Raw genomic sequence first — 23339 nt, 5'->3', positions numbered from 1 at the left:
GTGCAGAAATCGACGCTAGCCCCGGTACTTGGACGCACACCACCGAATTACTGTGCTAGTGTGGCCGCACTCATTTCGACTTTATACAACCTGTTTCTCAAATCCGAATTATCTAAATTCGGATTAATCCCGTAGTGTAGACATACCCTAACACAGCCCAGTCTGTGGCAGAGCAACAAGCTGTCGACCACCAGCCAGCCTCTCTGTTGCCTAAAAACACGTTACCATTCCTGTCCCTTTTGGTCTCCATTTGGCAGCCGGGACTCCCCATAGTGCTCAGCTGCAGCGTAAAAAGTCTCTTTGCAAGGAGCTGAGTTTAGGTCAGTTTCCTTCCCGCCACGCCCTCTCTCTTATAGACTTCACAGCGAATGATTCAGGAGCATCACACAACATTATTTAAAGCAAATAAGATATCTCATGCATGCTACGTACACTGCAAATCGATCAGAGACTCTTTATCAGGAAAAAGAACAGGAGTACTTGTGGCACCTTAGAGACTAACAAATTTATTAGAGCATAAGCTTTCGTGGACTACAGCCCACTTCTTCGGATGCATATAGAGTGGAAGGACTGGGAATGGCTGAGCCATTACAAATATTGAATCTATCTCCCCTTGTAAGTATTCTCACACTTCTTATCAAACTGTCTGTACCGGGCTATCTTGATTATCACTTCAAAAGTTTTTTTCTCTTAATTGGCCTCTCAGAGTTGGTAAGACAACTCCCACCTGTTCATGCTCTCTGTATGTGTGTATATGTATCTCCTCAATATTTATTCCACTCTATATGCATGCGAAGAAGTGGGCTGTAGCCCACGAAAGCTTATGCTCTAATAAATTTGTTAGTCTCTAAGGTGCCACAAGTACTCCTGTTCTTTTTGCGGATACAGACTAACACGGCTGCTACTCTGAAACCTGTATTTATCAGGAGTAGCTGAGCCTGGACTGCTGAGGTCTGTGTGAACAAACACTCACCATGCTCAAGACTACCAGTTAACATTTTCAGAAGGGACTAGCAATTCTGGGTGCCTGACTTTCTAGGGGCCAAACGGAGATACCTGAAGAGAACTTGATTACCCATGGGCAGGACGCCAGCCATTTGAAATCTGGCCTGCTTCAGGGGACTCAAGTCGGGCCCCCAGAATTGAGAAACCCAAAATCATTAGTCCCCTCTGAAACTCCTGGTCCACTGTGCTTTTCACATACAGTATCCTGGCAAACATATGTCCCCCTCCCCCACTACCATCTGTGAGATATTACCGTACTGGATGGGAGCTGGCTTTCTTTGCAAGCCACAGAACTGCGGACAGCAAGATTGGTCTGATTTGGGAGTCATCAGGTTTGTGGTACCGTGGCTCTTAGTCAGCTACAATATCTGGTACTATTTTTTGCCCTACAGCTAGTGGGGTTGATTCTTCTCCTCACTAGGGCTGATGCTATTAACCAATTGAAAAAGGAGAGTTGGATTTTTTGCATTGCACAGCTCTAAACCCCAGAGGGAGAGATTACATTACAGCCTAAGGCCCACAAAATCATATTCAGATGAGCAGTCCTGCTGAGCCGAATTGGAGAACCCTTCTTCGCATCAAGCTTGTTCCAGGAATAGCACCTTCTGTCAGGAGAGCAAGAAGGCTGCTTAGAGTAAGGAACTACCCATGGTGGTGAGCCTGTGGTATGCTGAGACCACTACTTGTCATGCTGACCAACATTACCCGGAAACAAGGAGACGCTCCCCATCTGTCTGCATCCGTCTGTTGTCTCTGGTCTTAAACTGTAAGCTTATGGGACAGGGATGGTCTTTCTGTTCTGTGTCTGTGCAACACCTACACGGTGGGGTCCTGGACCATGACAAACTCCTGCACAGTATGATAAAATAATTAATAATAATGATGAGTAACAGCTTCATAAACTGACCCACTCTGAGTAAGGCAAGCAGGATTTAGCCCCGTACCTATAGAAAATATCATCCAAAACACTATTGCTAACTTTACCAGTAAGGGGGTAACTTTAAGAACACTGGCTCTGGTCTGTGAAGCTAGACGGACCCAGTAACATTAGCCATTACTGCTTACTGTAGGCATGCAGAAGGATTAGTTGCTTTGCAATATTAAGCACTTCCAGACATAGCACAAATTGGGTCTCCACTGGCGTCCCGAGTTCCAGGATGGGAGTTGGCTGCTTTAATCCCGCATCAGCCCTGCTCTTAACTGATGAGTAACAACAGCAAAATAGGAAACGCTATTTGGTGAGAGCCCCAGAGAAGCCCAGCTGCCCTGTCTGTGTGCAATGCCCTCTGGCACTGGTCACATGCTGCTAACACAGAGACCCGGGGGGGGGGGGGGGGGGAAGGGTCTCTAGGCGCTACTGGAATACCAATAATAAAGAAGAGTAAGAAATGGCGCCAGAGAGAGAATGCGTGCAGGAGAGAAGCTGCCAAGCCCTGGCGAAGGATCCTACTTGTATCAGAACAAGGGAGCATTGTATTTGCTACACAGCTATAACAAGATAATAAACTAGGAATAAATGCTGGATGGAAACACAGATACAATGACTGAGTTTTGGGGCGAAGAGTAGAGGTTCTCCTTTCCTGGAGCCCTGAGAAATCCAGAGAAGGGGCAGCAGGTGGAGAATGCAAAGTGTAATGGTGGGGTGAGTGGTTCTAAACAGGTCTGGTTCTTATTTCATCCCACTGGACGGCTTTGGGGTACGAACTTTCAGCAAGAGAAGGAATATCAGATGCAAAGCAAGGGGTTTTGCTGATGGTGTCATATTTCCCTTCCCTCCCCACTAATCACCCAGCAGACCCTGTGTTTTCCTGGGGCAGTCCAGGGGCCGATTTGTTCAATACAGACCCCTGCTCTCTTCCAGAGTCCTTCCTTTTCCCTCCCGCTTGCTGCAATCACCGCAAATCGCGTCAGTGGTAAGTCCATGTGTCAAATCGTAACCGGTGCTGGGCAGTGGCTGAACGGGCAGCCATCCAGTCAACCCAAGAAGGCAAAAGAACGTCTCCTGTGTTTAATGACTAGTCTTTGCCATCTCTGGAAATGGAAGCTGCAGTCCATTCCTGACCCCAAGCTTTCCTCCTTGCCAAAAAATCAGCGGCCTGTAGCAATTCTCGGGGGCCAGCTCCCCCATTGCCCTAGGATTTCATAACAATATTAGCAGAATAAGGCTTGGCCTACATTTAAAAATTAGATCAATCTAGTGACATGGCTCAGGGCTATGAAAAAATGTCGCACCCTGAGTACCGTGGTTAGGTCCACCTAAGCCCCAGACTAGACATTGCTAGGTCGACAGAAGAATTCTTCCTTCGATCTAGCTCCCACCTTTTGGAGAGGTGGATTAATGCCTGTGACAGAAAAAACCCTTCTGTTGACGTAGAGAGCATCTATGCGACAGCAGCACCGCTACACTGTCACGGCTGTGTGGCTGAAGTAGAAAAAACAAAATGAAAGCATGAAGAGTATCCTTTTATAAAGGAAAGTTCACGCTGTTCCCAGGGCAGCAATACCACTCGACATTCAGAGATGCAACCTGCAGCTATTACCTGTCAACTCACATTCACCCAGCAGTTCCTGTTCCACCAAATGCTACAGTCAAAAATGCCAGAAGGTGCTCTGAAGGGTAGGAGATGCGCACATCAGAATAACCAAATCATTTGATTTTTACTTGCAAGGAAGCAGCTAGAGTGACTTTTGAAAGATCTTTAGAGCATAGCTTGGGTGCATGAACACAATTCCTCTGAACTAAAAATGCTCATTAGTCAGGAAAGATTAATTAAAATGGTCCAATAACAAAGAGGCAGCTTACTAAGGACACTGGCCATAAGTCGTCCCTTGCTTATCAGAAGTTAAATTTTAGGGACCGATCCTGTACCCATTTTTCTTCCCTCACTCCATTTGTCTGCAACATCCTCTTGCGCCTTCTCACAAACTAGCTTTATGACTTCCTTTGGGCAGGAACTCTCCTGTTATTTGTTTGTACAGGGCTTAGTGCAAAGGGGCCTTGATATGTGAGTGGGACCCATAGGCTGTGCTCTTTTTCAAAGAACAACAATAGCTCTCCACACACCAAGAACTCCCCGTGAATTTGAAACTTAGGGGGCAAATGGTCAGCCGACCTGTCATCTCTCACTCACGATTGCTATGTTGACTCCTGTTTACAGTCCACCCAGAACACCAACCTCCATTGCCTACTTGCTACACTGTCAAACAAACAAACAAACAAACAATCGCCTTCGTCTTTTCTCCCATGCTGCCCCACGTCTGGGAGAAGCTCCCCATAAACAGCCCCCAAACTAACTCACTGGCCTCCTTCAAATCCTCCTCGAAACTCTCTTTTGCCATGGTGCTTACAAAAAACTGGATTAGTCTGAGACCAGTGCCTACAGGGCCGGCTCTAAGATTTTTGCTGCCCCAAGCAAAATCAATTTTGGCCGCGCCCCCCCCCCCCACGTTTTTTTCTTACCCCACCCCCCGGCCCCGCCTCAACTCCGCCCCTTCCCCAAATCCCCAGCCCTGCCTCCTCCCCCCAGGCTCTCAAGCCTAGGAGGGAGGGCGAGCAGCGGCACACAAATCAGCTGTTTCGCGCGCCGCGACCACTCAGGATCTCCCCCTCCCTCACAGGTTTGAGGGCCTGGGAGGGAGGGCGAGCAGCGGCGCACGAATCAGCTGTTTCGTGCGCTGTGGTGCGCAAGCGGCGGCAGCAGCAGCGGAGGTGAGCTAGGGCGGCCGGGGCACATGTTTAGGGGCAGCATTCTAGCACCAGCCATGCCGCCCCTAAAAATGTGCCACCCCAAGCACCAGCTTGTTTTGCTGGTGCCTAGAGCCGGCCCTGAGTGCCTAGCATCTTGACCCACATTGTCTCACTGTCTCCTTGTATTCTGCCAGCCTGTCTGCATCCCCCTTTTCTTACACTTGGATCGTTAGCTCCTGGGGGCAGGAGCTGTCTTTTGGTTCTGTGCTTGTACAGCGCCTAGCGCGGTGGGGCCTTGGTCCTGGACTGGGGCTCAGAGGTGCTACGGTAATACAAATAACCATCAAAACGACTAGTCTGATACACCCCCAAAAAATCGGTTTCCATGTTGAAAGAGATGCAGGCATTTGGTTTTGGTCCATTAAAGCTCAACTTTTAGGCTGACAAGTGTCTTTAAAAGGCACCCTACAACCAGGCTGTGCACACTTCTAAAATTCATGAATTTTAAATGCCAAGATACACTTGCTTTTTTTTTTTTTTTTTTTTTTTTGGACAACCATCTGCAATATGAGGCCAGGTCAGATTTAGCAACCAGGCACAAAAAAATTCCTTTCAATCATGATGCAGCCTGTATCCAATGGGGGGGAGGGGAGGAGAATGCTGGACTATAGAAAATTCTTTTCAAGCATCTGCTTCTTATTTCTACAATGTAATCTTTGATTCCTTCATGCATGGGTCTTCCACAGAGCTCCCTTTGGCATATATGCCGTGCTGTTTACTAGTGGGTGATTCTACTGTGAAATTCCTATTATCTGGTAGTTAAGAATGGAATTTGCACATTTTACTTTGGTTATTCTGTCCCTAAAATATCTGCATCGGTTACCTCTAAGAAAGGGTCCTGACACACTCAACTGCCCTGGATGAATTCCAGCCATTAGTTGATCAAAGGAGGCATTAAAAACCCAGGGCCTGATTTCCAGAAAAGCCAAACACCCACAGCTTCTGCTGACTTTAATTGGATCGGGGGGGGGGGGGGGGGGAAGGCAGAGGAGAAGGAGGGAAAGCGCTCATCCCCGGGGGGGGGGAGGGGGGGGGGGGGCAGTGTGGGAGCAGTTTAGCTCCAGGACATGTTTTCCCTCATCTCCGAGCTCATGGAAATCCTTCAGCTCCCACTCCAGAGGGTCAGGCCTCCCTCTCCGGACATCACGCAGGAACGGCTGGTGTTCCAAGCAGTGTTATCTGCCACTCAAGGAGTTGTGCTGCATATCTACACAGGGGGCAAAGTCGTTGTCGCTTGGCTGCTGATGTGGAGGTAGATCACAGCTCTGGGATCTGTGGGATTGAGAGCAGAGCTTTCTGCAGATCCCTGGCTACTGCAGGGTTGGAGGTCCACGCCCCCAGCTCCTCTGTGGTCCCCAATTTCCTGAGTCGAGCCCTCAAAGGAAACTCCATGAGTTTCACCTTGGAGCACCCAACCAGGGCCTCTGCTCTGCTCATGTGTTTCCTGTGGCCATAGAAGGCTGGTTATTTCTCACACTGTAGCATCATTTTTCCTCATTATAAACACAGATTTCTTCCTTCACCCCAATCACATTCCCTGCCAGAACACACTGAGTTGGCGTTGTCATGAGAATGCTATTTGTGACCGCCTTCTGTGATCATTATTAAAACTCAAGATGAAGGGAGAACACTGAGAACATCAGTTCAGAGCGATCGGCAGATAAACCCTGGAGCTAGTCTACACTGCTCCGATGCCAACCGGTTGGCATCGGAGCAGTGCAGACTAGCTCCAGGGTTTATCTGCCGATCGCTCAGTGACACATTTATTCCTCTTCGGAGTGTTACAACAGATTTTCCACCTACTGTATTTAAATAGCAAAGGGATTATCATTGATGGACACGAGAAACAGAGTTCTGAATAAGTCCTTGCATATTTTTACAACATTTAAATGGCAGCTTCAAATGTTGCCAAATGTTTTTCATGCAGCCGCCTTAGAGTATTAAACGAACTCACTAGTCACTGACTACTGGCTGAGCCCTTAATTCTTAAGAGCCTCTAATATGATAAAAAGGAATGGATGAATTGAGGGTTATACAATAAAGATTTATGCAAGGAAGTAAAGCAAGGATCAAGTGTCCAAGTGAGGGAGTGTGGAAAGATGAAATTTACCATGCTTCATTTCACTCTGGAGGAATTTTTTATTTTTCAATTTTAAAAACTGTCTGCTTTATGATACATCATTTCAATGTCGGTATGCAGCAAGCTACTGTTACAAGTTTTAAACCCCTCACTTAACACAACTTCTGCTAATCCAGCTTTTGGTTAATTCATGTTTGCGGTTGCCACATAATTAAAATTGTCTCCAATTCTGCATGCATTAAAAAAAAGTTTCCATGTACTGAATTCAAGCAGATGAAAGGGACCTTCATTGGAACAAGAACTGTTCATTATAAATATCAGATTACTTCATCTGCCACAAAAAGCCAGAGATTGGATGTTGGAAAACCAAAGAGAGAAACAGAGGATTTGCCATATTGAATTAGATGATTGGACCATCAGTTTCCATACCCCACCTCTGGGGGTGGCCGATAACTGATGCTTTTGAGGAAGGAAAAATGAACACAAGATAGCCAATTATGCACTGCTGTGTATGGGGGAAACAATTCATTCTGATCATAGCAGATGACGGTCAGATCCTGAGCATCTTAATACTGCTATAAACTTTCTTGGCTCTAATAAAGTCAAGAGAGTTACTCCAGATCTACAACACTGAGGCTGAGATCAGAACCTGGCCCAATCGCTCTGCAACTGTCTGACTCGAGTACCCTTATCTACAAACGTTAGCAACGGTCACCGTTCTCCAGATCCTTTCTGAAACCCAGCCACAGGATTTGATCCAGGACATCCTTCAGCACCATCGGGTTTATGTCTCATTCTGAAGACAAGGGGAGCGCTGCCAGAGCACGTGCCTCAGCGCAGAGAGGATGGAAAGGTAGCTGATGTTCTTACACAGTGAGCTAAGAAGGACAAGTCAAACTGTGGACTGCTCTGGGAAGGCTGAAGGCAGAATACGGTTTTACCCTTCAAAAGGGCAGATCTTAAGAAAGTTAACTGCTCAAAAAAGTAAGTTTCCATAGGGTCAATCCGAATGGCCCAGCTCCAATGGTCATCAATCAGATCCAAGAGTGACAATATCAAGATAGGCTCTGACAAGAAGTACAGAGTCACAATGGTACACACCAACTGGTTCATTAATTTATCAATTAAAAAAAGTCTCATAGGTGGTAAGAGTCGGTGGCCATTTTGAGCTGCAGATAATTGCACAGGTTAGTTACCAATCTTACCAAAAAGGGTTATGGAAACAGCTTTGGGAAGTTTCAATTACCATTAGTCACCTGACCAGGATACTTAATGCTCAGTGGCTACTCCCAGCGGCCAATCACATTCCTTTGACAGTTGCTTAGCCCTCCCAGCACGAATCTGTCATTGCAGTTTTATTTTACTCCATCAGAAAGCAACAAACTGGATTTGAGGGTTATGTCTTGGGGTCAAATCCTCAGGCCCAGCAGAGCTGTATTCAGTGCAGGAGCTAAAGGGAAGCTCTTTTGTTCTGTGTCTGTACAGCATCTCTAGCACAACAGGGTCTTGGATCCATGACTAGGGATCCCAGCCACACTACAAATAATGAACAACAGGAAGGAGGAGCTGAGCAATAAAGATGGCTTTAGCCTTCCTTTGCTGCCCCATGATCCTGGGGCAGGCTGGGTTCCGATTCAGCCCCCAACCAGATTACATCTGTCTCAAGACTGCTCTAAATTTGTACCTGTGACACATACAAGAATCTGAATTCCTCCTAGGAGAAAATCCCATGACTGTTCATTTTACCACACAGCAGAGTCCCTAGCAAAGACACAGCCAGTAATTTGAGCACAGGCTTGGACCCACAATCGCAATGCAAAAGCAGGAGCTGGCCCTAAAGCCATGTAATTTATCATACTTCCATTTTCCAGCTGCATAAGATGCGTGTAAGTTACCCTTATGAGGGGCAATCATTTCAGTTGTCTTCATTTCTTTACCTCAGCCCTACTGCAATTAAATGGTGCACCCCGGCCCCTGAAAAAGAGGCACACAGAAAACTGATGGTGCCCAGCTTCCACCGCGGTCCATCAGCCCCGACAACAGCTCAGATTTGCTACTGAGCTCAGGCCTTCACTCCCTGCCTGGCGTAAAGTATATTCTCTCCTTGGAAAGGTCTGCATGACCCCCAGGGATTAACAGGAATATCTGGAAAGAACTTCCAGCCACATCAAAGCCAGGAATTCTCGTGCCAAAGTCGGTTTCTGCCCAAGTTAAGTTAGGACTGTTAATTTATGATCAAAGGGGTGGCACTCTTAGGATTTAAATAGGTGTTTCTGCAAGTGCTGCCGATCTACCCTGGGCTGCTGAATCCTTAAATTTCGGGGCAAAGCCTGTAGGGAAGCCCTGCTTCTCATGATAGAAGTTATCCAATGTAAATATTGGAAGTACGTATGCTGCAGCACAAAATAAAAATCACTGGACAAGTCATTCGTAGCGTAACTCCAGTAAAGCCAATGCTGTTACCCCTGGGAGGTGTACCCCAGCTTAGGTGTTCAGCAAACAGCGCTTGGGGAGCTGTTGGAGGGGGAATGGCAGAAATCACATGGGGCCCGATTCTCCTTTGCCCTGCACTTTGGGCACTCATTCACTCCAGTGCCCAGCCGGGCTTTCCACAAATAAAAACCAGCGCACAAGGGCCCCAATCCAGTTCCCGCTGATGTCAAGGCCCCCCATTGCCACCAAGAGGAGCTGAATCAGGACCAAGACGCAGGGCAATCGAGAATCAGGAATGAGCTTTGAAAGATTTTTTAAAAACCTGAACATCCAGACAAACACTGAAAACTGAGTAAGTCCCCCGGTATCAGCGGAAGTTCTCCTCTCAGCTATGCTGTTTCCCTAAAACCGGTGTAAATCCACTGACCTGGCCCCCATAACCACCGTATTTCTCCTCAACTCCTGGTAAGTTTCACTCTCTACTGATCATTGTGGAGCGGCTATCCTGTCCCTCCTGCAGCACCCAGGGCTTCAGACACCTCTGAAGATGGGTTACCCCGGCCACCCCTTCTCACTGGAATACACAGAGCAAGGGACAGACCGTCAGTGACGCTACTTGCAAAGGAGATTCGGCTGAAATCATGTGTCATTTGCTCTGTTCAAACACAGAAACAAAACAAACCGATATCTTGAAAAGGGAGAACATTTCCTGCTGCACAACACAGTATCAATCGTATCTGTGCTGGTCTGGATGCAGAACGCTTGGCAGTTTTCAAGGTCCGGAGCCTCATCTTGTATCAACTAGCGAAGTATAGATCTGCGTAGCGTCACTGTAACTATGCAAAATCTACACCAGCTGAGGAGCTGGTCTTTCATGAGAGATAGCTCAGTGGTTTGAGCATTGGCCTGCTAAACCCAGCGTTGTGAGTTCAATCCTTGAGGGAGCCATTTAGGGAACTGGGTAAAAATCGGTCTGGGGATTAGTCCTGCTTTGAGTGGGGGGTTGGACTAGATGACCTCCTGAGGTCCCTTCCAACTCTGATATTCTATGTTCATTTGTAAAGATACACCTTCATCTGCAGCCAATTTCCTGAGGAAACGCATTTCTGAAGGCTCAACCATTCAGGTCCAAATCCTGGTTGCTTTGGGCACCTAAAACACCCACTGACAACTGCACCAGTAAGGCATTTTGTCTGCACTAACTTATTACCCCCAAGGAGAAAAACAACAGCTTGTTTAATGGGCCCCAGAATTGCTAAATCTTCGCTTTGTTTCAACCCACCACCACATCATGCCAACAAACGGGTTTCCTGATATATCTGTTTCTGAATCTTTGGGGCAAACTGTGATTTCCTACAAAAGACGAGAACCGAAACCATTTCTGATTGCGATCAACCCTGAAAATATTTGAACACATGACGTTCCACTAGAGGTATATGCCACTGAATAAAGGCAACACTGCAAAAAGCAATGGAAATACACCGGGCCTGCTGCTTTAACCACACACAATTGAAACGTTGTTTGTGTTTTTTGTTTTAATCATACCAAGTAACAAGAACAGAAAGGACCTGACATCAGGCAGCATATGACAAACGGTGATACTGTAAATAGTCTTTATTTTAGACCTTGCTCCGTGGGGGCTGGATGCCCGAGGGATTTGGTACTAATTGTAAGGGACTGGCGTGCTGGAGATCAGTGTCCAGTTCCCGGCTCTGTGCCAGACTCCCTGTGTGACATTGAGTAAATCACTTTGTCCGCTCTGTGCCTCAGTTCCCCCATCTGGAGAATGGGGATAAAAATGCTTTCTATTTAAGCTGCAAAAACCGAACATCCGGAAGTTCCCAGCTTGAGATGCTGAGCCCCTGCCGTGGGAGCAGCAGGTGCTGCACAGGTTCGACAACCGGGCACCCAGGGGAGCAGCCACCTATTTCTGAAAGCTTGGCAGCATCCGGGGCTCCCTGGATATCGAGCCTGAACTGCTGTGGGCCAGTGTAGGGAAGCGCCCGCTGCCCACGATGCACCTGTGGGACCAAGTCAGTCAAGCACAGACTCGGCAGGAGCTATGCTTGAGCAAAGTCTGTTTGTTATGGAGCTAGACAAAGAGCTTCAGGCAGTAGGGCCCTCAACATCGCACGTTCCATGGGCCACGGCCCTCCCTACTCCCCTGTGCTTCCTATCCTTATCCAGACTGAGGGCAGCCTCTGTGGAACAGAGTGTGTGTGTGTGTGTGTGTGGGGGGGGGGGGGGGCGGCTTGTCTCTGCCCTGCCTCACAACATACAGAAGTAATCTGTGCCAGGTATAGAGCTGAGGCAGGTACCTTATTCCAGAGGATTGGGGGGCGGGGGAGCCAGAGACCAGGGTGTGAGTGAGTCGCAATTCACTCTCTGGTCTGTTCCTAGGGCAGAACCTCTAAGAGTACGTCTACACTGCCACTAGACACACGCGGCGGACGTGGGCTCAGGCGTAGGGGCTGTTCAATCGCAGTGTAGACGTTCGGGCTTAGGCGGGGGCCCTGGCTCTAGGACCCTGCGAGGTGGGCGGGTCCCAGAGCTCTGGCTGCAGCCCGAGCCTGAACATGGACATGGCAATAGAACAGGCCCTACGCCTGAGTCCTGTGAGCCGAGTCAGCTGAAGACAACGGCAGGGATGTGTTTGAACAGCTTTAAAGGGAAGGGAAGCAATTAGCACAGATGGGGAGGGGGGGGGATTTGCCTTGATGACAGCGACGTTGGGTACACTCACAACTCAACCACCGTCTCCAGAAGAGGCGCGCAGCCTGGCTGCACGAACCCCAGGCAAAACACAGACTAATGCTGGGCCCGTTCCACCAACTCCTACCTCACATCAGCAGTTCTTGCTGCGGCAGCGCTCTCATAGGAACCAGGGGCAACGCCTGAGTGAAGAAGGGCCCGATCCTGCCAGCCTATGTGGTTACATTTTCACTGCGGGCTCGATCGTGCACGGCGCTGAATGCTCTCAACTCCCACGGAGTCAGTGGGAGCTCAGAGCGCTCAGCACATCGCAGAATCATGCCCAGAGCACAGAATGGTTCAGGGACATGGTCCAGGGGGCATGACACACAAGGAACGACTTAGGGGAGCGTCAGGGGCAAAGATGGCTGCCAGCCATTTTTGCAGCCCCCATATTCTGGGTCAGCTGGGGGCTGATGCGGTTTCTGGCATAGATGAAAGCCAACAGAGGGCTGCTCTAGGTTGCAGCAGCCCTATCCACACTGCTGCCCCACAGCCTGGAGCAACCCAGAATCTTCATAGCAGTCAGTGCTGCAGAAACCCCTCGCCAGCCGCAGACACTGCCCCAACACCAGCCCCTGTGAGGGTCAGGGGGCATGTAGTCCTGCACTGCTCTGGTCCCAAGAGGGTTACCCCCCAGCAAGCTGCAGTGCCTTTACAACCCCAATATGCCTCCAGAGTAGGGAATAAGGACCTACGGCCAGAATCCCAGCCCCTGTCTTTATACAGAAGTAACAAACCAGCACCAAGAATGTAACATGCCAAGAACTACTGACTATATTTAATTCTGGGGGAACCCTGGGCTTGAGCCTGCAGCCTTTCCCCACTGAGTGTAGTCAGACTGCTCATTCAAGAACTCACATGGGTGAGGTGAGGGCTGCAGGACGGTGCTCAATTTGTAGTAGTTTGGGGCCCTGCTGAATTCGTCTGGGAAAATCACAGAAGTCCTTAAAATCTCACTTGAGAGAAGTTCACTAACCTTGTCCACTGAAGGATGCCTCCTGCCTTTTCTTACCACAGCTACGACAGTAAACAAAACCGCACAACCTGTAAACACTCATAGCCCTTTTCTAAACTGGTGCTCCTTTTCCGATTGTCCCCTTTCCTTGGGGAGGGGCGTGGCACTAAACACTGCGCCCAATACTGCACCCTGGAAAACTCCCACTGATGTCAATGGGAAATTTGCAAGAGCAGATCATAGATTATTAGGGTTGGAAGGGACCTCAGGAGGTCATCTAGTCCAACCCCCTGCTCAATGCAGGACCAATCTCCAAATCCCTAAATGGCCCCCTCAAGGATTGAACTCACAACCCGGGTGTAGCAGGCCAATGCTCAAACCACTGAGCGATCCCTCATGAAAGGCCAGCTCCTCAGCTGGTGTAGATTTTGCATAGTTACAGTGGAGGGTATAGACGAGATCAGACATAGAGAGAGATCACTTCATCTTTATGCTCCTGCTCCGTCTGAAATCTCGGGGAGCTTTGCCTCTGATCAAATGGAAAGCAAGTTCAGGACCAGTTGTCTTCCTACACCATAGTAAGTGTGCCACTCTTTTTCGGCTCCTGTTTCCCTCCAGTGTATCCTTAGGACACAGAAGTTCCTATGTGTTGCTTTGCTTTATAGCCGTAACTAATGAAACAGTTAGTAGTAAGCTATGGAGAAACCCTTAACCCCTACAAATGATTAAATAGCGATGTCAAGGCAGAGCTCCGTTTATCACTTTTTAATTTTCTTCAGTAGTAAAATGTCAGGAACAAAATCTTACTATTTGACCCAACGCTGCTGCAACATACAATATCTTTCCCTCTGATTTATAATAAATCCCAGCATAGCTGAGCTCTCCCTGGCGTAGCATAAAAATGGCATTACATGGACAATGAATATTTTTCCACCGGCAGTGGTACATTCACCCCAGGACTGCAATTAGCGAGGAGACGCTGAAGGCTGTAACTCTTCCTGTTTTGAAATGACCCATGTAATATTAATCAATAGAATGGGTAAGCGGAGCACAATTATAGTGCAATTTAAGGCTGGCTTGTTGTATCTGGATGGAAACCATTATCCTACAAGGCAGGAGCTTAGGAGGGGAGACATAATGATGTTTAAAATGGAGGCTGCTGGGTATTCGAGAAGAATTAGAAGAGCTAAGTGGATCAATTAGTATTGCAGTTAATAGGCAGGGGGTATCATGTACCACGCCAGCTGGCACAGTTACACTGTGTTTGTATCCAGAAGTTCCAATCTGCTCGGATGACATTGTTAAGGGGGGAACAGACATAAGGAATTGCTGGACAAGAAGGCGGCACTCAGCTAAACAAGTCTGTCCCGTTTGTTTATTTTAGCCACATGGCTAATCCTTCAGCATTCTCTCCCTCTCTGAGTTATCTAGTCAAAATATCCTGTCCCCTCTTGATTTCCTATTTATAGATGCCTAGACTTTAAGGTCAAAAGGGACCCTCATGATCATCTAGTCTGACCTCCTGCAAGTTGCAGGCCACAGAGCCTCACCCACTCACTCTGGTTATAAACCCCTAACCTCTGGCTGAGTTGCTGAAGTCCTCAAATCATGGTTTAAAGACTGAGTTACAGAGAAGCCACCATTTACACGAGTTTAAACCTGCACGTGACCCGTGTCCCATGCTGCAAGGGAAGGCGAAAAACCCCAAGGGTCTCTGTCAATCTGACCCAGGGGAAAATTTCTTCCCAACCCCAAATCTGGCGATCAGTTAGACCCTGAGCATGTGGGTAAGACCCACCAGCCAGACACCTGGGAAAGAATTCTCTGCAGTAACTCAAACTCCTCATCTAATGTCCAATCACCAGCCATTGGAGATATTTGCTGCTGGCAGTCACAGATCAGTTACATGCCATCGTAGGAAGTCCCATCATACCATCCCCGCCATAAATTATCAAGCTCAGTCTTGAAGCCACGTGGGCTCAGCTCACTTTATTAAAGCCCTTCACAAGATTTCATCCGTCACCTCCAAGTCGTCGTCTTTCTTTTTCAGAGCAGGAGCTCTGCAGGGCAAGGAGCTATGGGTGGGATTTAGAAAAGTGCCTCGGGCAGCAAGGTGCCCAGTTCCAGACGACATCAAGGGGCGCTGGGCCCCTCATTCCAGCTTGTGTCTCCCTGTGTGAAGAGTGGGAACTAATACATCTGAGGCCAGAGAGGGAGAATCTTGCTCATAATTAACAGTACCTTTGTGGAGATTTTTAGGCACCTAACTCATTGACTTCCATGGAAGTTAGGCATTTAAATACCTTTAAAAATCTGGCCTTAACGCCACAAGCGAGCCCACTCAAGTCACTGCGGTGATGCCCTTTGTCCCTATCTGGCCCAAAATAAGGATGATGAATAAGTTCAAGCTTTTAGCCTCTCTCGTAACTATGTACGTCATCTCTTACATAGAGCATTTCACACCGAGTCTAACAGGAAAGAGAGAACATGTATACAAAAGGATTATTTCCCATGGACCCCATTAGACATCCCTTAACTCATGAGAGCCGTTCAATGAAGATACTGGGATGACTCACTTGAGTAACAGCTACTCAGTGTGAAGGTGCAGAATTGGCTTCTTTAAAAGAACTCTGCAAGTAATATGCGAAAGCATGCATTTGAGTCAGAGACGTCTCCCTCCACTGCTTCTCTTTCTACAATTAAGTAATAACCAGTGTTTTATGAAATCACAGCCACGGGAATGTCTGGGATGTCGTATGTTCGAGTGTTATGATTTGGCTGCAGGAGGAGGCAGAATCCATTTGTTTATCCACAACTGTAATAAGCAACACAAATGATAAGTGGAAATATTCAGAACCCAGTTATGATCGCACATTGTACAGATAATTGTCTTTAAATATCTTAAATATCCAATGGAAAGGTGTCCAAAATGGACTGAAGAATTCTAGACAATATCTCCCCAGTGCCTAGCACAACAGAATACAAATCCAAAGAAATGATTCTCTCTGTCTGTGACACATTCCTGTACCTTGTTTATTTTCCATTGAACTCAAACAGTGAGCTGAAGGATTCAAGGATTTTTCCACAACATACTCTCAAGCCCAGAACCTCAAAGATATTTTAACTCGTAACTTCCATTTAAATCAATGCAAGTTAGAGGCCTAAATACGTTGGAGGATTTGGGTATAGATCCTTTTCCTCATCAGTAATGTACGGTCAGCGACTGCTGCTTTACACGCACCCACAGTGCTTAATTTGTAATGAAAGAGGTGCGGGGGCAACTTTTCTACCTTCATAACTGGTGCACCAAGCCCAGAGGTGCCAGGGCTATGAACTGCCAAGCCCAGAGGTGCCGGGGCCCAGCCTTGGCACACATTAAGCACTGCACACTCACATAGGCTATATACAGACAAGCACAGTGACGGCAAGAGTAAACCATACAGGTAACGTGCTGACCGCAATTAAAAACATTTTGTCCCTAGTTGCTAACGTAACTGTTGCCATTGGGGGCAACTCAAGGCTTAAAAAAAAAAAAAAAAAGGACATTTTACATTTCCTTAGAAAGTCCAGTTGAAAATTTTCCTCTAGTTCCATTTGGTCTGCTAGGTTTTGCAACAGAGCAGCAGATTGATTCATTTACTTGTGTCCAAGCTCCTGGCCCCTACTTAAATATTTACATCATTGTAGTATTTGAGCACCCACAGAAAGACTGATGAGTTGACTGGAACTTCTACTGGGGTTATTACTCTCATCCAGATATTTCACAAAGGAGATGCTGCCCCATACCAGTAAATCTCTTGGAAACTCTTCCCAACTAAGAATTCTAGTTCTCCATCACTTTTTTAAATGGACCACTCTTTTCTCCACCTTCTGTTTACTGGGATTATAGTTAAGAATCCTGCCATGAACTCCTTACAATTCAAGAACCAATGTTTCCTTTTTGGTCCAATAAAAGTACTTTTAATTTGTTTATATATTTTTTTCCTCCAATGCTTTTTCCTGCTAGAATGTTTACATTGTTGAAAGTCTTCTGTGTATTGTTCCTACTACTCTTCATAACCGCATTGACAACTGTTGCCCTTCTCCTTGTTTAGACTTCCCCAGGATGAATATCAGCTGCACTGTCTTCAGCTGTTTATTAGCTACATCTCATTTTCCCCCATCCAACATTACAGAACTAGAGCCAGAACAGTTTAGTATGTTGCAACAGAGAAAGATAATATCTGCCTACAAAATAGTCCAATGGGTCTCAACACTGCAAGATAACCAAAAGCTCCTTGGAAGGCACATGATGGGCCTAATCCAAAAACTGCTGAAACAGGGGTTCTCAGACTTCATTGCACCACGACCTCCTTCTGACAACAAAAAATTCCTACCCGACCCCAGGAGATGGGACCAAAGCCTGAGCCCGCCTGAGCCCCACCGCCCCAGGTGGGGAAGAGGTCAAAGCCAAAGCCCAAAGGCTTCAGCCCCAGCCAGGGGGCCTGTAACCTGAGCCCCGCCACCCAGGCTGAATCCCTTGGGCTTTGGTCCCGAGCCACTACAAGTCTAAACCACCCCTGGCAACCCCATTAAAATGGGGTCGCAACCCACCTTGGGGTCCCAGAAAGACTTTAATGGGTTTTTGATAGACCCTAATAAAGTGAATTCCATTTATGCTGAAATGAACAGAATCTGATCCTTCAAGATTGAGGCCCAATCTTGTTCTCACTGAAGTCTATGACAGCTTTGCCCTAACTTCAAATGGGAGACAGATTAAACCACAAGGAATTACTTTTTAATCCCTGAAATCATCTTCAATGGCATTCCATAAATGAGCAACCAAATGGCCATAAACAAAATGGCATGGAGGTGTTTTTCTACAAGTGACTCAATATTGCCTTTCTTAAATAATCCTGTATGAATTTAGCATCCTTACAATGAGCACACACTACAAATTAGGTTACTGGTTGCTTACATTACAGCTGGAAATAACTTCTACTAAACCAGAACAGCCATGTGCTTGGTTTCAATTGACAATGTTAATAAACTTCATTTCCTCAGCAGAAACAGGGAAACGCTGATTGTTTAAAAAAAAAATTATAAACCCTCTTTCCAGAAAGCGCATAAAGCTAGATTAACCACCAGGCAGATATTTTAACAGCCATAATTTGTATATTCCACATGGGGTCCACAGCATTTAAAAAACAGGGAGGAAGGCGTTGAGATCATCTTAATTTGAAATTCACATATTTTTACATCTGGTCTGAATTAATCTTCTCAGAGCACTGACTTTCATGTAAAGGAATAATTGCTTGCAGATTTTGATTTAAAAAGAAAATTTCTTAGAATCACAGAACCATAGGGTTAGAAGGGACCGCAAGGGTCATCTAGTCGAACCCCCTGCCAAGTTGCAGGACTCGTTGGGGAATTCTTAGTTTGAATAAACTAAAAGTTAAAAATGAATATGACCAAGAACTCCCTTACAAAGTGATCCTGGAAACAAAGTACACGTGTCCAAATCTGAACTCGCCATTAAAAGTAGCCGAGTTAAAGGAAATTGCCTCAGTTCCAAGCATTTTGTCCAAAAAGGCCAAACTAATCCACAAACTTATCCTCCATTTAAAAGAGTCAGAGATTTTATATAAATGTTGTTAAATCAACCTAGGAATAGAAACGGTCTGGCAGTTCGATCAGCACAGTTTTGTAATTTTTCTGCTGGAAAAAAAGCTTTGGGCCTGGCACGAAAACATTCTTATGAAAGTAAAATACACCAGCCACATACAAAAAAGCTGACTCCTGTCCCAACAAGACTAACATATTCAAATGTTTTGGCTACACTAGCCAAGTTCTTCACACTGACTAAACAGGTGGGGCAAGTAACACCACTTCTCACTAAAGTTGCCCGACACTTCTAATTATAAGACCCTGTTTTCAGTTGAGGACAAAGTTGCCAAACTTTAACCATTTGGACTGAAATTTTTCATGCTGGGTGTCTGCCTTAGACTGATTTTCGGGGGGAGGGATGGGGGAGGGTAAATTAAAGCCAAAATGGTTCTGTCATTTCTGAGACTAGGGAAAAATACATTGTTTTACCCAGGTTACAAAATTCTGAGCTTTTTTCTGAAAAGCTCTAGCACCCCCCAGGCTTTGGAGCAAAAAAAAAAAAAAAAAAAAAAAAACACTTACATTTTGGCAGAGGGATGTGTCTTTTGCTGTCCCCATAAAGAACGGCCCAAATTCAGCCACGTTATAAGCCTCGGGGAGGGGGGGGGGGGGAGAGGGGGAGAGAATCTCAGTTTGCACGTGCTCAGTAGAAACTTAGATTTTAGCAGCTAAAAGCCACCAAAGTTTCTGTTCACACCGAGCGCGCTCCAGCCCACAGCTCAGCAATACTTTCCCTGCAACTGCAGCTCTGGGCTAGGCATGTAATTAAAGACTGTATCATAATACACACGCACAAGGAGGCAAATTCAGGTTGCACAGGCAACCTGAATTCTGGTTTTTCCTAACTTCTGAATGCTTGACTTAGCAACCTTAATATTGTTCTTTTAATATAGTTTTTTGTGTACAATATATATATATTTTTAGAAGAGCTGCTAAGTCCTACAGCAGAGACGACCCATGCCTGCCGACGGGGCTGGGGGGGGGGGGGGGGGAGGTGGCCAGAGTGAGGGCAGCCCCGGCTTCAGCAGTGTTACTGAGGATGCTCAAAGCATGTGGACATGCTCAGTACAAGCCAAGCAGTTAACCTGGGGGCATGCGACCCAGCATACTGCCCCCCACCACGCGTAACCTCTGCCCTACAGCAACTCTAAACTTGCAGCTCAACTTTTCCCCCTTGCAACAATGTTGCTAACACACACTTTGGGCATGTCTACACTACAGCAGGACATGCTACTGGGGTTTCTCTGTCACTGTAGTAAATCCACCCCTCAAGAAGTGGTAGCTAGGTCTATAGAAGAATTCTTCCATCAACCAAGCTGCATCTACAGTGGAGGTTAGGTCGACCTAACTACATCGCACACAGGACAAAATTTTTCGCAGCCCTGAGCAATGTATCTAGGTCAATCTAATTTTCAGGCAAAGACCAGGCCTTCCTGTCTGCTTCAGCAATTCTTCCATGAGAAGTGACAGACATGCTGATTGCTGTGGTCACCCACTGGTCAGATTTTTATGTACTCTTGCAAGTCAATTAAAACACCAACTCAAACTCTAGGTATTTTGCTGTCTGGAGAAGATACCATGCAGATAAAATAACCAGATAATAGCGCTCTGCTGTAGACGTCTTTCTTGCTGATATATTACTCCAAGAAGAGTTTTAAATACAGATTTAAAAATCTCATTTTATGTTCTAAAAATGTATTACTTCATTTTCCATACTCAGTACAAGTAAATATTTAAGGCCCTGATTCCGCAAAGACTCAGTTTCACATAACTTTACTCATGTGAACAGCCCCAAAACGGAGGCACTCAAAAATCACTAGTTACACTAGGAAATCTTGGGGTAATATGTCCCAGTTTAGATGGTAACTTGCTCCCTATTGGACTACTCTCATGAAGAAAGTTAAGTATGTTTGCAGGATTGGGACCTAAATTTCCACTTTCTCACCAAAGTGCGTCATTAAAAGGCTAAGCAATTTTATCTACCAGACTTCCATAATCCAGAGAGGATTCATGTGTTTTATTTCTTTTATTAGTCACATGTTTTAACAGAACTGTCTTATCTGTTTACTTATAAGGTGTTTTCCTACAAAATCCTAATAACGTGATATGAAATCATCAAACTAATAATTCACTTTAGGACCCCTTTCCTACCCCCACAAAATGGTTAGCAGACCTATTGATTAAAATGGGAGCAGGATAAGGCTAATGAACTGCTATATTGATGTCAATAGGCCTACTTGTGCAGGAGCAAGAACTGCTTCTGTGAGCTAGGCTAGGAAATGCAGAGAGCCGAAATGACAGTCCAGCATGGAAAGTAGGTAGACAGTCCAGTAGGTAGATAAATGTCTATCAGGGATGGTCTAGACGGTATTCGGTCCTGCCATGCGGGCAGGGGACTGGACTCGATGACCTCTCGAGGTCCCTTCCAGTCCTAGAATCTATGAAAAGTTTTCCTGTAGAAGTACCGATGCTGTTAAATTTCGACTCCCTGAAATCACTGAAAGGAAATGACTAACATTCTTGGAAAATGAAGCAACTTGCAGTTTCTCCAACACCACTTACTAATCTCTAAAATTGCACCCTGTGGCAATAAAGAGTAGTTCATGCAATAAACAGCAAAATTAAAATAGATGCATATGAAACCAAAACATTGAAAATGTCTGTATGTTATTACATCATCTCAGCTTTTCAAATTACCAAATTCAAAATAAAAAACAAAACAAAACATTTAAACTCAAACTTTTATAGGACAAACAAACAAAAAGTATTTTGAATGTCACACTGCTAGAAATAATGGCATCTACTAACTGGGTTGACTTTTATTTCCAAAAGGAATCTATTTCTGCTGCTTCATTTGTGTCATATTAAATCTCTCACCAAGACCGACCGGCTTTAGCAAAAATTTCAAGGTTCCTGTTCATCACCAACTTAACAGGTGATGCGTCTAACAAACTGCCAGCCTTCATTTGGGCTTTAAAATGTCCTTGTTTTGACATATTTTCACCAGTTTATGTCTTCGATCCTTATTGGGGTCAATGGGTTCTCAACTTGACATACCTATAAGGCTCTGATTTTCTGAAACACCTACCTTCCGCAAAGCAGGTCCCTTAAAGGTCTCACCCAAACACAGAGGCACCCCAAATCACTAGCCACTTTTGGAAACGATGGCTCTTAATTATTTGCATTTTAGCAGCGCCCTCTATGTTCAAGACACTGTCTACACACCTGCCCTGAAGAGTTTTCAGGTTTGCACTCCCCGTGCCTGTCATGCAAAGTGCCAAGAGAAGTCCATACCTCTCCTTATTATTAGTTTTCGAGTAACTCCTGGAAGCCCCCGGCATGGGCCAGGACCTCACCGTGTAAACACAAGACGAAAAGCGAATCGCTGCTTCAAAGAAGCTTTTGTTTTAGACTTGGATTAGAAATACGAGGGACCCTTGGATTAGGGCAGCCCTGCCTGGCTGCTCCAGGGTAGGCATTACCCTGACACCCCGTGCCCCAAGCTCGCCTCCTAGTCCCACAGCTGTATCCCGCCGCGGTCCTCGGACAACCCGAGCCCGGCCGAGCCCCCTCCCGCAACAGGACCCGCGCCGGTGCCCTGCTCCGCAGAGCCAGCCGCCGGGTCAGCCCGGGACCCGTCCCGCACCCCCACGCCCCATCCAGGCTGGGGGACAAGCGCCGCCAGACCGGGCGCGCATCCCCCGAAGGGAAGGGGCCGGGGGCGCCGGCCCAGCGGGGCTCTCCCCCGCGGGGACCCGGGCAGGGCGAGGAAGGGGGTCCCCGGGCCGCCGCCCGCCCCCCGCCGCGGCTCCCTTCCCACGCCGGTCCCCTCGCCTCGCCCACCCCGCGCAGGCGATCGCGTCCCCGGCCCGGCCGAGCCGGGTTCGAGCCGCTGCGGTACCTGGGCGAGCGTCCCCCGGGCTGCCGCGCTCCGCCTGCCCGCGCCCGGCTCCCCGCTGCACCGCTCCGCCCTCCCGCCGGCCCCAGAGCGCGGCCAGCTCCGGAACGCGGCCCCCGGCGCCGCCAGCCGGGAACGTACCAAGCCCTGGGCTGCGGGGGAGGAGAGAGGCGGCGGGCGGGGGGCAGGGCCCGGGCGCTCCGCAGCGCCCCCCGCCGACACGTCGCAGGCAGCCCCCAGGGCCGCCGCCTCCTCCGCAGGGCCGTCCTTGGTACAGCCCTGACCCGCCCCCAGCCTCTGCAGGGATGTCTACACTGAGCCCCGGGAGTGACTCCGGATTGAGCCTCAGGCGGCCGGGGTCAGCGCGCATCCAGGACACTGCGGGGGCTCAGAGCCTGAATCCTGCTGTGAGTGGGGTTCAAGCGCGGCCCCTGTTATTCTGGAGCAAGCCGCCCAGCCCAGCCCAACAAAGCCAGAACGAGTACAGCTGTGCCCGGTTTTGAAGAGCAAACAGTCATTAGGTTGTAAACCAAACTGAAGAGCAATTCCACTGAGAGCGGCTTACAGCGTGGAGCAGTTTTCAGCACAGAGCCACAATGTGTGTTGCCTGATTATATTATGCAAATACATGCCCATAGGGGCTGGAACTAGGGGTGCAGCTGCACCCCCTGGCTTGAAGCGGATTCCATTATATACAGGGCTGACAGTTTGGTTCAAGGGCTCTTAGCACACATCTCCCCCCCATGTTCCTGAACCCCTGTATGTGCCTCCCCCCCACACATAGACATCACAGGCACCTCTCTCATCACTAAAACAGTCA

At 47.4% G+C, this 23339-nt stretch overlaps 1 protein-coding gene across 2 annotated transcripts in view; it reads right to left on the bottom strand.

Moving 5' to 3' along the window:
• FRMD6 (FERM domain containing 6) overlaps nt 1-22607 on the bottom strand; it is a 73782-nt gene extending 51175 nt beyond the window's left edge. The window contains exon 1 of one of the 2 annotated variants that reach the window (XM_034768394.1): nt 22523-22607. The gene's annotated coding sequence lies outside the window, so the exon portion shown is untranslated. Of the gene's footprint in view, nt 1-1710; nt 1844-22522 lie in introns of those variants that run through there. The other variant, XM_034768395.1, reaches the window with a different exon arrangement.
• Between the last annotated feature and the right edge of the window lie 732 nt (nt 22608-23339).

This window comes from Trachemys scripta, chromosome 4 (assembly GCF_013100865.1).
Source record: "Trachemys scripta elegans isolate TJP31775 chromosome 4, CAS_Tse_1.0, whole genome shotgun sequence".
NCBI classification, from domain to species: Eukaryota; Metazoa; Chordata; order Testudines; family Emydidae; genus Trachemys; species Trachemys scripta.
This window is presented reverse-complemented; position numbering and strand designations above follow the sequence as displayed.